The 14,725-nt window shown below is 42.2% G+C and overlaps 1 long non-coding RNA gene across 1 annotated transcript in view; it reads right to left on the reverse strand.

Moving 5' to 3' along the window:
• LOC309508127 overlaps positions 1-14,725 on the reverse strand; it is a 746,145-nt gene that overhangs the window by 170,645 nt on the left and 560,775 nt on the right. The window lies entirely within an intron of this gene.

Raw genomic sequence — 14,725 nt, forward strand, 5'->3', positions numbered from 1 at the left:
AGAGTAGCATAAGCCTGATAAGTGATGTTTCAAAGGGAAAGGATTTTTTTTTTTTTTTTTTTTTTTTTTATAAGGTTAAGTGCTCACGGAAGAGATTGGTTTTCAGCTGTTTTTTGAATGTTGTCAGGGATTCTGCATTCCGGATGAGGGTGGGGAGAGCGTTCCACCAGCATGGAACTGTAAATGAGAATGTTCTGGAAAGTGATTTTGTGGCTTTCTGTGATGGAACCACGAGACGTCGCTCGTTGACCGATCGTAGGTGTCTGGTAGGGATGTAGACTCGTAGGAGTGAGTGAAAGTAGGAGGCACGAAGTAGAGATAGTTGGGATCACCTCCACACATGGCTTGGGCTCTGGAACCACACTCCTTGAGAGAGGATGGACTCTTCACCACTCTGGAGTTGCACATGGTGAGAGGCGGCGGCCTGGTGTGGGTTTGCTTATAGCCCCCCAGCTCAGCCGCCATGTGTTGGAGTTCACCCCGGTGAACGAGAGGGTCGCTTCCCTGCGCCTTCGGGTCGGGGAAAGGTCTCTCACTGTCGTGTGCGCCTATGGGCCAAACGGCAGTGTAGAGTACCCGGCCTTCTTGGAGACTCTGGGAGGGGTGCTGGAAAGTGCTCCGACTGGGGACTCCGTCGTTATACTGGGGGACTTCAATGCCCACGTGGGCAGCGACAGTGACACCTGGAGGAGCGTGATTGGGAGAAACGGCCCCCCTGATCTGAACCCGAGTGGTGTTCTGTTATTGGACTTCTGTGCTAGTTACAGCTTGTCCATAACGAACACCATGTTCAAGCATAAGGGTGTCCATCAGTGCACATGGCACCAGGACACCCTAGGCCGGAGGTCGATGATCGACTTTGTGGTTGTTTCATCTGACCTCCGGCCGTATGTCTTGGACACTCGGGTGAAGAGAGGGGCGGAGCTGTCAACTGATCACCACCTGGTGGTGAGTTGGATCCGATGGCGGGGGAGGAAGCTGGACAGACTTGGCAGACCCAAACGTACTGTGAGGGTCTGTTGGGAACGTTTGGCCGAATCCCCTGTCAAAGAGATCTTCAACTTCCACCTCCGGCAGAGCTTCGACCAGATCCCGAGGGAGTCTGGAGATATTGAGTCCGAGTGGACCATGTTATCCACCTCCATTGTCAACGCGGCCACTCACAGCTGTGGCCGTAAGGTCTCCGGTGCCTGTCGAGGCGGCAATCCCCGAACCCGGTGGTGGACACCGGAAGTAAGGGATGCCGTAAAGCTGAAGAAGGAGTCCTATTGGGCCTGGCTGGCTTGTGGGACTCCTGAGGCAGCTGACGGGTACCGACAGGCCAAGCGGACTGCAGCCCGGGTGGTTGTGGAGGCAAAAAATCTGGCTTGGGAGGAGTTCGGTGAGGCCATGAAGAGATTCTGGCAAACCGTCCGGCGCCTCAGGAGGGGAAGCAGTGCCCTACCAACGCTGTTTACAGTGGAGGTGGGCAGCTGTTGACCTCGACTGGGGATGTCATCGGATGGTGGAAGGAATACTTCGAGGATCTTCTCAATCCCGCCGTCACGTCTTCCATTGAGGAAGCAGAGGCTGAGGGCTCAGAGGTGGACTCGTCAATCACCCGAGCTGAAGTCACCGAGGTAGTCAAGAAACTCCTTGTGGCAAGGCACCGGGGGTGGATGAGATCCGCCCTGAGTACCTCAAGTCTCTGGGTGTTGTGGGGCTGTCTTGGCTGACACGCCTCTGCAGCATCGCGTGGCTATCGGGGACAGTACCTTTGGAATGGCAGACCGGGGTGGTGGTCCCTCTTTTTAAGAAGGGGGACCGGAGGGTGTGCTCAAACTATAGGGGGATCACACTTCTCAGCCTCCCCGGGAAAGTCTATGCCAGGGTACTGGAGAGGAGAATACGGGCAATAGTAGAACCTCGGATTAAGGAGGAACAGTGTGGTACACTGGACAAGCTCTATACCCTCTCCAGGGTGCTGGAGGGTTCATGGGAGTTTGCCCAACCAATCCACATGTGCTTTGTGGATTTGAAGAAAGCATTCAACTGTGTCCCTCACGGCATCTTGTGGAGGATGCTCTGGGAGTACAGGGTTCGGTGCCCTTTGCTAAGGGCTATCCGGTCCCTGTACGACCGGAGCATGAGCTTGGTTCGCATTGTCGGCAGTAAGTCATACTTGTTCCTGGTGCATGTTGGACTCCGGCAGGGCTGCCCTTTGTCGCCGGTTCTGTTCATAATTTTTATGGACAGAATTTCTAGGCGCAGCCAGGGGCCGGAGGGTGTCAGGTTTGGGGACCACACGATTTCATCTCTGCTCTTTGCGGATGATGTTGTCGTGCTGGCCCCATCAGACCAGGACCTTCAGCATGCACTGGGACGGTTTGCAGCCGAGTGTGAAGCGGTTGGGATGAGAATCAGCAACTCCAATTCTGAGGCCATGGTTCTCAGTCGGAAAAGGGTGGTTTGCCCACTTCAGGTTGGTGGAGAGTTCTTGCCTCAAGTGGAGGAGTTCAAGTATTTTGGGGTCTTGTTCACGAGTGAGGGAAGGATGGAACGGGAGATTGACAGACGGATTAGTGCAGCTTCTGCAGTAATGCGTCGCTGTACCGGTCTGTCGTGGTGAAGCTGAGCCGCAAGGCAAAGCTCTCGATTTACCAGTCAATCTACGTTCCTACTCTCACCTATGGTCATGAGCTGTGGGTCATGACCGAAAGGACAAGATCCCGGATACAGGCGGCCGAAATGAGCTTTCTCCACAGGGTGGCTGGGCGATCCCTTAGAGATAGGGTGAGAAGCTCGGTCACTTGGGAGGAGCTCAGAGTAGAGCCGCTGCTCCTCCACATCGAGAGGGGCCAGCTGAGGTGGCTTGGGCATCTTTTCCGGATGCCTCCTGGACGCCTTCCCGGGAAGGTGTTCCGGGCATGTCCCACCGGGAGGAGACCCCGGGGAAGACCTAGGACACGCTGGAGGGACTATGTCTCCCGACTGGCCTGGGAACGCCTCGGTGTCCCCCCGGAAGAGCTGGAGGAAGTGTCTAGGGAGAGGGAAGTCTGGGCATCCCTGCTTAGACTGCTGCCCCCGCGACCCGGCCCCGGATAAGCGGAAGAAGATGGATGGATGGATGGATGGACAAAGCAACCCTTGCTTGTGACTGCAGTACTGCTGGCCCTGTTATTAGCAACTGCAATAGTGTGCAGTATGCAGATTGCAGGTCCATTTAAACTACAGATTTACGTCTGATTGTCCATTGGGAAGTCTTCCTATAGGAATATTATATATTTTAATGTAGTAAAATACTCCATTATAATGTCCATTATAGTCCATTACAGTCCTTGTAGTCCATTATAACATCTACAAAGACAGCCTTCATGCTTTCAATATGGAACTAGGCAAAGCTAGACAGACTTTCTTCTCAAATATTATAAACAGCAATTTAAACAACACATGCACTCTTTTTGCTACTGTAGAGAGACTGACAAACCCCCCAAGCCAGATTCCCAGTGAAGTGCTCTCAGACAGCAAGTGCAATAAGTTTGCTTCTTTCTTCTCTGAGAAAATCAATAATATCAGAAAGGTGATCAGCACATCCTTGAGTTGCGCTGTGGTTAGACAGATCTAAATAGGCATACTATCATCTGAAAAATATTGCAAGGATTAGATGCTTTGTTTCCAGACAAGACTTAGAGAAACTTGTGCATGCTTTCATCACCAGCAGGGTGGATTATTGTAATGGACTCCACACTGGCCTTCCCAAAAAGACCATAAGACAGTTGCAGCTCATACAGAACGCTGCCGCCAGGATTCTGAGTAGAACCAGAAAATATGAACATATCACACCCGTCCTCAGGTCTTTACACTGGCTCCCAGTTAGATTTAGGATTGATTTTAAAGTATTATAACTGGTATATAAATCATTCAATGGCCTAGGACCTCAATACATTGCAGATATGCTCACTGAATATAAACCAGATCACTCAGATCATTAGGATCATATCAGCTAGAAATACCAAGGGTTCACTCTAAGTATCGCAAGTCCGCCTTTGGCTATTATGCCAGCCGCAGCTGGAACCAGCTTCCAGAAGAGATCAGATGTGCTCCTACAGTAGTCACATTCAAATCCAGACTCAAAACACATCTGTTTAGCTATGCATTTACTGAATGAGCACTGTGCCGCTGTTCGTCCGACTGTTTGTACTGTACTGTATTTTATTTTTCTAAACTGTTTTAATTATTCTTATTTCTTTTTATTATTTTAATTTCTTCTATGTAAAGCACTTTGAATTGCCATTGTGTATGAAATGTGCTATATAAATAAACTTAACTTGCCTTGCCTTGCCTTGCCTTGCCTAATGTATCAAGTGCAGTGGGTTTGGGTGGGGCAGTGAGTGGAACCATAGTGTGTGTGTGTGTGTGGAACCATAGTGTGTGTGTGTGTGTGTGTGTGTGTGTGTGTGTGTGTGTGTGTGTGTGTGTGTGTGTGTGTGTGTGTGTGTGTGTGTGTGTGTGTTTGGGGAAGTCAATATTAAAAAAAGTCACTCTGAGTCACTATAAAAAAGGGAAGGAGCTCTGATGAAACACACAGGCTGGTGAAATGAACAGTACAAATGAGAGTTTCCCCATCCATTTTTGCTTTTCTCTCTGTCGGTGATCTTTTGGCTGTCTGTCTGACACTCTGTCCCTCTGTAAAAGAGGGGTTTTTATGTGTCTAGCTGATGTGATTGGAGTTGACTGAGCACAGGGAGAATAAACGGTTCTCATGTGTTGATTTCCCAGAGCTTTGACTGTAATACTCTGGCATGATCCCCTCTGGCTCGGCCCGCAGACACAGTGTGACTGAACAATGCACACCTCAATTCTTTATGAGGTGGAGATGATTTTAAATGAGTGTATATTTGTTTATATGCTGTGCCATGGCAGCATGTATTTTGCATCTGATTTGTGAACGCTACTGGGTAGTATGCAAAGTTATCAAACCTACATGCAACATTCAGATCTTCTATACCATGGTTTTTATTGTAAACTGGTCAATTTTTGTATTCTTTAATGTAACTACTAATTTGGTTTGAGAATATTTGAGAGTAGTGATGCTGTATTGAGATCTAAAATAGCACAATATTTGGTAATAAAACCCCACTTTTTCTTACGTCCTGGCTTATAGAGCCACATATCTGGGTTTCTACTTAAGATACTGCGCAGTCATTTTATTGCTTCCCTGAACCCCTCAGTGACCCCTTGTTCTCCCACCGGTTCTTTTTTCCACCCTCTCCATCTCTTTTGGTCTCTCTGTGGTGGGTCCATATGTACTTGCCGTGTAGGGAGTTCTGGCTGACCCATGTACTGGTGATCAAACAAAGGGCCTTTGTCTTAGTGAGGTGTTTGTGTTGGGCCATAATGCAGGTCCTAGGCCAGCCCCTTCAACACCAACACAAAAGAGCTTTACTGGGGAGGCAGTCAGGGTGGTTCTGCTCATCTGATCTGAGGTCAGCTGATTTACAGCATGGCAGTGCAATGTGAACTCTACTTATACAGTAAGGGGCAGATTTACTAAACAGGGCAAATTAACGTGAGAGCGCAATTCCAAAACAGCACTGTTTGGGATTGGAAAGTTCTGCGTGTGATCTACTGACGACGCACAAATTAAAGAACACAGACGCAGTCAGATCATCACATCATTTCCATAATGTCCAATGTCCAATATCTAGTATTGTACATCTAGTACTGCCAATTGCCTAGTGGTCAGCTTGCTGATGTATAACACCGTTGTGATTTGGTCAACCCGAGATCAAGTCCAGGCTTGTGGACTTTTCCTGATCCCCTCTCTTTCTCTTTCTCTCTCCCACTTTGCTTCTTGTCTACATACTTGTCCTATCGTAATATAAGGTAAAAACGCCAAAAATGTACCTTTAAACTGACCCTGGTTAAGCTCCATCCCCACACAGAATAGAATCAGCATCGTTTAAGCCACTACATCAACATCTTGGGGGTGGAGGAACGGATTCTGACAGCTGGATTGTTTGCTGTCTGATTCTGTTCCCCTTCCCCTTACGGAAAAGAAGTTTATTCAAGTGTGCTATTACTTCTTTTCAACTAAAAATAAGAAAGTATACTTTCAGTCTACTTTTTATGTACTTCTCAGAAATATACTTCAAATTCCACTTAAGTATACTTGACTTATACTGACAGAAAAGTCTAAGTATATTTGGCCTCTACTTGTTGATCGAGATATACTTAAAGGTATAATTAAGTATACTAAGTATTCTTGGCTTGTACTTGTGTTTACTATTTTGATTGAGTAGCTTATTAAATACTTTTTTTAAAAACATAATATTACACACTGTCTTATAAACTAACATGTTCAAGTTTATATAGTAACAAGCTTTCAGGTGGAATAGTTTATAGAGTAAATAAAATAAGCATGGAACTGAACCTGATCTTGTACACAGCGATAATAATTCCCTTACGAAAAATAAGTGTATTCAAGTGTTCTATACTTCTTTTCAACTAAAAAGAAGAAAGCATACTTTCAGTCTACATTTTATATAGCCTACTTCTCAAAAATATACTTTATGTACTTATCAGAAATATACTTAATTACACTTAAGTGTACTTGACTTATACTGAGAGAAAAGTCCAAGTATATTTGGCCTATACATGTACTCAATCTTTTGATCGAGATATACTTAAAAGTTTAATTATTCAAAGTATACTTGGCTTGTAGTTGTGTTAACTCTTTTGATCGAGTAGCCTATTAAATATACCTTTTTTTTTTTACATAGTTTTTCATATACAGTCTTATGACACTTACATTGTTTGAAAATATTGAGTACAATATTGATATAAAACAGATATGTTTCTAATTCTGCGTATCTGAATTTTTGGGTAGGCTAGTCCACTGGTAGTGCACATAGGAATTTACTTTAATTCTACTTTACTCTTTCCCCACTGAATTTTCCAGCTATCCATGTTTTCACTGTTATACGGTACGGGGCGCTATGACACATCTTGTAGTACAGAATCTCCGGATCAAAACACAGGAGAAGAAGAAGCTGAAACAAGTGAGAGAAGATTGCTCACTCAAATGTAAAATAATGTGATCATCAAACATTAAACAGCTTGTAAATCAAAATCGCTTAATGTTTCCAAATGAAATGAAGCATAACCCATGAAGAGAAAACGACTGTGAAGCTTTGGGGGTGATGGACTCGATCTACTCCACCTGTGTTTGATCACGTTTCTGAATCTGATCAAGGCGTAGTCTTTGACAAAAATTTGATTTTCTCATCTTTTTAGTTTAAAATGTTGCCTTTACTTATGAAACTTACCAACATTCAAGTGTTGATAAAAAAGGATGCATGAAGCTAATAAAATGTATTAAAATTAAAGTACAGTTAAAGGTATTTTTCAAGTATAAAAAATAACATTTGAACATAGTAGTATAGGCCTACTGCAAGTGCAAAAATTATATATAAATAGTAAACTATAAGTATAATGTTAAGTTCATTTAAAAAAAAAACTTGTAGTATAAAACTACTAAACTAGTAGTTTACTGAGAGTATACACTAAAAGAGCAAAGATAATATATAAATGGTAAACTGTAAGTATATTGTTGAGTTCACTTAAAGAAAACTTGTAGTATAAAACTACTAAACTAGTAGTTTACTGAGAGTATACTTCAAAGTTGCTACAATTATTAAAATAGTAAACTACTAGTATACCCATAAGTTCACTTGCAGTACAAATGAGAAACGTAATTATGAACTAGTTGTGCACTTAAAGTTTACTACTGTTACACTTATAGTACACTTAAACATATACTTTTATGTACTGAAAGTGGGCCAATTTAGTCCCAAGTGGTATTAAAATAGTACATTTACAAGTTTACTACTAGTACATATTGACATTAGTATACTTACTACATAATGTATATTTAAAAATATACATGAACATTACTTAAGTATACTTCATAAAATTAACTTTAAGTATACTTCTTTTTTGTAAGGGTAGGTTTCTTACACAATTATGTTCTAATATTTATCAAACAAAGTCATTGGGGTGGGGGAACGGAATCTGACAGCTGAAATTATCTTGTTTATTATCTTTTTGATATTGTCTAGTCAGCATCTCAGAACACTGGTTTCGACACAATCTTTAGAGGACGCCTTTTTTGTTCAAGTGTTAGAATGTTTATATACTTCTATATAAGTATAAAGGCCTAAAGGAGAAGTAAGCTTAGAAGTCAGAATTATGATTAGTTTGATATACAGTTTACTATTTTATTCATAAAAAAAAAATCCATCACACATATCACTGAGCTTTTATGAGGGTATACGCATGCGCATTAAGGTGAATTTAGCGTTTTATGACATTTCAGTGTGGATGAGAAACTTTTGGAAAACACTTGAAAACGCTAATGTGGACGGAGAGCTTTTTGAAACGAAAACGCCATTTTCAAATGTATCCAGATTAATGTAGAGTTTGGTCTGAAGACCTTGATTAGCTGGTTCAGATGTGTTTAATTAGGGTTGCAGCTAAACTGTGCAGGATAGTGACCCTCCAGGAGAAGGTTTAGACACCCTTGCAATAGACATTTGGGTTCCTGAAGTAGAACCAACAATCATTTTCTTCATAGGAAAATAGATTTTTTAACAATAACAAATAAACCTTTACAGACCTCTGGTGAGCTCCGAAGTTGTTAATCGATGGTATATGATTTTGTTGAAGTCATCTGTTCACATTATTTCAGCTTTTTTTATTTTATTTTTTTACTTTATTTAAAAGTGGAATTTGTGTTGAAAAACTACATTACCCATGATGCTGTACAGAAAATTCGACCAATCATAGAATTGTTGCACAAATAGTTTTAGGGTTTACTGCACATTGTTCATCTTCTATTTGTTTACCCATTGCAGCTAATGCATTTGAAGTCTTGCACATTCGCAGTAAATAATTTATTGTGGATAAAGTAAAATAATAGAGTAGCAACACAGTTAAGCAGAAAGCTAAATAAAACAACTCGAACCAACTTTTGCAGGGTTATCTCCATTGTCATTCGCACTGTCCAAACCTCACTTTGAAGGAAGTCTCTTGAACTCGGTCCTATGGCATCAAGGGTGTTGATGCACCCTTTCATTCATCTTCCTCTTGATGTTCTTTCTGGTTTGTGGTTTTCACACATTTCTTTCTCTTCTGTTCTTCCGTTTACTCTTAATGTAGCCCTTTTACTAAATATTTAGGGGAGACCGGGGATGAAAGTAACACCTTTTGTTTGAGCATCGGTAACTCAGTGGTTGTTTGTGCTAGATTTCTAAAAATTGTATACATATGATAGTAGCCACATTTGTCTGATACAAATATAACGCACTTGGACACGTACAACACAATCACAGATTATGTGAGTTAGTCAAACACAATGAGGTCCGTATGAAGGTAATATGATATCATAAAGAATCGTATGCACAGGGTAAGATTTGTTAAAGTGTACATAAGATTGCAAGCGTAAATTAAATTTGCATGCGTAAAGGTGTAAATCGTCTTTCAAGTGTAAGGAAAAAATATTTGCAGCATTTTACTGTCATTCGTAAGTGTAATGCATGTATTGTGAAACTGCAGCTTCATGCTAGCACAAAATAAATAGGATCTGCATACTTCTGACTTCCATTTTTCCGCGCAAGTTGGCACGTTTTTTCCGCACAAATACGGCCAAAAGCACTGCAAGCCTGTGAACAGCAATTTGCAGCCGAAAACAACAGAGTCAGGAACTGCAAAACAGATTAATTGCGTAAAATAAAACTTTGTGTAAAAAATAAGCTGTTTCAAATGTCTAAATTACTTGTGTGCATGGGGCAAAAAAGTTCCCGAAATAACCCGATTTGTACAGGTGCGTTTTTCTTTTACCTGCGCTTCCAGTTTTGGCACGATTCTCTCACTCATTGAGTTTTGCAAGCGTGAAGAGGAGGGCGGGTCCACCTTCTTCATGTAGCTAATCAAATGAGCTTCTCGCTGGCTCTCGATTTACTCTTATCTGATTGGTTCAATAAAACTGTAAATCAAACTAATCATAACTCTAACATAACCTTACTTCCCCTTTTAGGCCTAACATTCTAACACTTCGAAACACAATGTACTAAAACGTTCTGTTCTTTGCTTATTGTGTTATGGAAAAATCTGAAGTGCTGACGATGACAATATCAAAAATATAGCCTACTGTCTGCATTGTCTCATGACAATATTGCTTTTACAAATTGAACCAATCATATTGAAAGAAGGTGACGCGAGTTAAGTCATGAGTTAGTCACGTTGATCTCATTGTTGTGTCTATCTTTATGATGTTTTATTAACAAAGTTCGGGAGGAGCACGTTCAGATAATTAACACGAGTGGAGAGCACTCAGCAATCAATGATAGGAGGTGTAACGTTTTAGATATTCAGCAGTCTCACCTCAATTCATTGACAGTTTAGCAGCATTTGGCCCCGCTGTACCTTCCTAACATCTCCGAATCGAGCTCTTCCCGTTCGATGAAGAATCTTTCGTCCTTCAGAATCAGGAATCTTTCGTCCTTCAGAATCAGGAATCTTTGCCGCAATCCTTATCTCGCGGGCGTCCTCTCCACCGCGGGCGAAACATATCGCAATCTCCTTCCGCGTATTTCTCTAAACCGGACCATTCAATAATTCCTGCCATGGAGAAATGGACAAAAAGGCAATGCCGCCCTCTTCACGCAAAGGAACAGGCCTTCCATTTGCATCAGGCCGCTGCAGCAGGCCCTAAGTAAGCCGTGCCGCAGATTCGGTCCCGGCCAATCCACACTCTCAAGGCCGGGTCAACTCCGTGAGTGCTCAGCTCAAAACCCTCTCGTTTTCCGTCCCTGGTTTAACTTCGCATTGCTTCAGTTGTTGAATCACGAGCCAGCTATGCCATCTGGATACTAATTTTTTGATAGGGGAATACGCGTTTTAAATAGCGTTGCCACCCGTCCCGGTTTTCCAGGGATTGTTCTCTTTTTTGAGCGACAGTCCCGGAAAATGTATATTCTTTCCCGGGACACGAATTGTCCCGTTTTTTTGTGAAAATGTACTTCTAATATAGAATTTCCTGGTTTTAAATTAAACCGTTCCCTTACTGTTACTGTGTTTTCTTCATGGTTGTGTACATCCAATCCTGTGTCCGTAAACGGGTAAAAACGGGTAAACAAACAGTGGATTGGCCAATGCCAGGCGTTTACTTTTATTTGATTGGAAGCTCAACTTATCGCCTATCGCCTAGCAACCTGCCTGTGCTGTCGGTCGGTCGTGCGCGCGCATCCATCCACGCACATCCAGGATAAAACAGTGTGAGTTCGCTAGCTAGCTTTTTTGAAACTTTATATTAACTCAATTTTGTGAAATGGGGGGAGAGACGGACGAGGAGGATAACACAACAAAATCGGATGAGCCACCAGTGTCAAAGAAAAAACGATTTACAACCTACAACTCAGACTGGGCGAAAAGAGAAAACTTTTCTGAATGGGTAAGGCCCACCCAAGGAGACCCGTTCTCCGCTACCTGTGTTTTGTGTCCTGCCAAAATTTCAGTTAAATATGAAGGAAAAACGGCGCTGGAAAATCATGCAAAAACAAAGAAGCACCAGAGTTTTGCATTAAGCAAACGCAAAAATCTAGCCATTGCAACGTTTATGACCAAGAAAGGTTCACCAGAGGAAGACAGGATAGCAGTAGCGGAGCTTAGCAGTGTATACCACGGAGTGCTTCACGGCCACAGCTACTTATCTACAGATTGTGGTAATAAAGTAAGTGCGAAAATCTTCCATGACTCAAGTATTGCCACAAAAATGTCATGTGGAAGAACAAAAAGCGAAGCTTTAGTTCAAAACGTCCTAGCACCTTACATCCAGGAGCGTTTAGCTACAGAACTGAAAAATACCCCATATTTTTCTGTCTGCTCTGATGCATCAAACTCGGGGAGCGCTAAACTATTTCCATACACAGTCCAATATTTCCACGAAGACGAGGGTGTTAAATATGGGCTATTGGAATTTTACGAAGACCCCCATGAAACCAGCAGAGCTATCTATGAACAAATTTTGGATATCACAGAAACAAATGGCTTGTGTGCCAGCCAGATCAGTGCATATGGTGCTGATAATGCTTCTGTAAATTTTGGCAAGCATAATTCTGTTTATCAAAAACTGCAAGAAGTCAGTCCACACATCGTAAAGGGCAACTGCAAATGCCACTTGATCCACAACACCCTGAAAAACGCGAACAGAATTCTCAGCGCTGCAGGTTATGATGTTGAATCCATTGTCCTAAAAATCTACAGTGAATTCTCATGCTCAGCCAAAAAAGTAGAATCTCTGAAAGAGTTTTGCGAGTTTACTTCAGTACAGTACAAAGAGATACTGAGGCATGTACCAACCCGTTGGTTATCTCTTTTGCCTGCAATTCAGCGGATCCTGGAGTGTTGGCCTGCCCTCACTTCTTATTTTTTGTCACTGGGAAAGAAGGATTGTCCTGACATTATCTGGAAGGTTGTATGCAGAAGTGGTGCTGATGCTGCCAACAGCAATGATGAGGATGATGTGACAGTGTCTGGATGTTTCCTGTTGCTCATGCACAATGTAATGCAGGAATTTGACAGCGCAATTCGGAAGTTGGAAAATGAGAGTGCTACTCTACTGGATGTTCACGGAGTAATTAGCCGATTGCGCAGCCAACTAATCTCGCGCCGTGCAGACAGATTTTATGGTAGTAAAACAAAGCAGGCATTCCGAAAACTAAGTGCAAGAGACCAAACGGAGTTTGCAACACTGGTCGACAGCTTCTTTGAAAAGGCTGTTCAATACCTGGAGGCTAACTTTGATTTTGATGATCCAGTTATGTCTAACGCTAGCTGTCTGCGACTGAGCGGTCCAATGGGATTCTCTCGAGCGACTGGTCGACAAATTAGCTTTGAGCATTGACGAAGACAATCTGTATCAGGACTACACTGTACTGAACGATGTATTTGAAAGCATCCCAGAAGAGCTGGCACCAGACAAGAAATGGGCTTTTTTTTTCAAGAAGGAGAAAGCAGCAACTGAATTGCTCAAAGTGGTATCATTTGTTTTTTCTGTCCCTGTCAGCAACGCCTATGCTGAGCGTGTATTTAGCCACATGGAGGATGTCTGGTCAGACAAAAGGAACAGGATGTCAGTGGGGTTGGTCAAAGCCGAACTTCAAGTTAGATTAAACTTTAAATTATCATGCTTGGAGTTTAAAGCATTCATTGAGGGACAGCCGGGACTTCTGAAGGCAGCAAAAAGGGATGAGAAATACACATGGAAAAAGAGGTGAGAAATGTCAGTCTTAGGTTGCCCAAAGTTAACAAAAACAAAACAAAGTTGTTTATAATCTATTATAATACATGTAATCATGTTTTAATTGCTAAAGAGTACAGCCTATCTTTCTACAAATGATTCGATTTTATAATAGATTATAATTATAGAGTATATATGTTTACACAATGTTTATACAAAAGTGTATTTAATGTAGAAAGGAGTCCAGAGTGAGTGCATCTACGTCAGGGAGTGCTTCTATGTCAGGGAGTGCCTCTACGTCAGGGAGAGCATCTACGTCAGGGAGTGCATCTACGTCAGGGAGTGCATCTATGTCAGGGAGAGCATCTACGTCAGGGAGTGCATCTATGTCAGTGAGAGCATCTACGTCAGGGAGTGCATCTTCGTCAGGGAGAGCATCTACGTCAGGGAGTGCATCTACGTCAGGAAGAGCATCTACGTCAGGGAGAGCATCTACGTCAGGACAAATATAGGTAAGAGAGGCAATAGGTAGTCCTACAACTGTTAACATAGTATATTTGCAAATATGGGTTGATCCCCCCCCCAAAAAAACAAAACAAAAACAAATTTCATCTGAGTGTCCCGGTTTTTCACAAATCAAAGGTGGCAACCCTAGTTTTAAATCGTTTCTGTGCAAATGATTTGCCGTCATTAACGCGATGCTTCCTTGTGGCGTAAACTTACACGTAAACAGTAGGTCGCACATTACGTGCAGATTGCACACAGAATCATAAAGAACCTATCGTTAACACTGTCCTGCAATTTATCTACAAAAATCGCGTAGAAACTTAGTTATAGCATAAATGTATTTTTAATTTAAACCCACAGCTTCACTTTTGGTTTTTCTGATTCAGAACGAACAAAATCAGCAGGGAATGTGACCCATAGACATAGAAATGCTGAAAATAAACTGTCATGTTGAGGGTTCCTACGCAGCTTAGGAAGTAATTTTGATTGAGAAATTTCCAGGTTGGGATTTTTTTTTTTTTTTTTTTTTTTTTTTAATACAAGCAGTGTGTTCACGCCAAAAGTTTAGTGATCCTTTAAGTGATTGTTGAACACAATTAAATAAATTCAAGGTGCACAAATTTATGCAAAGCTTTGTCTTTTACCATAAGTTGTCTCTTTTGAACTTCACTAAATGAATACGCGTGTGCCACTGAAACCAGCAAGGGATAAATGAACAAACAATCATCTAAATCAGACTGTCCTTTGCTGTTTGATGATCAAATTGATGTGTCAGAGGTGAATATACGCAGGTTCTAAAACGTTTTAGTCTTCTCATCATGTAAGCGCATGTTATTAGCCTGGGCAAACCCAGACAAACTTCCGGCAAATTTAGATTTGCTCTGCAAGTAGTCTGGCAAAGAGCTCATTCAAGCCCATTTCTAATCCGTCGAACTCGCG

The sequence above is a fragment of the Leuciscus leuciscus genome (genome assembly GCF_965113295.1).
Source record: "Leuciscus leuciscus genome assembly, chromosome: 10".
Lineage (NCBI taxonomy): Eukaryota > Metazoa > Chordata > Actinopteri > Cypriniformes > Leuciscidae > Leuciscus > Leuciscus leuciscus.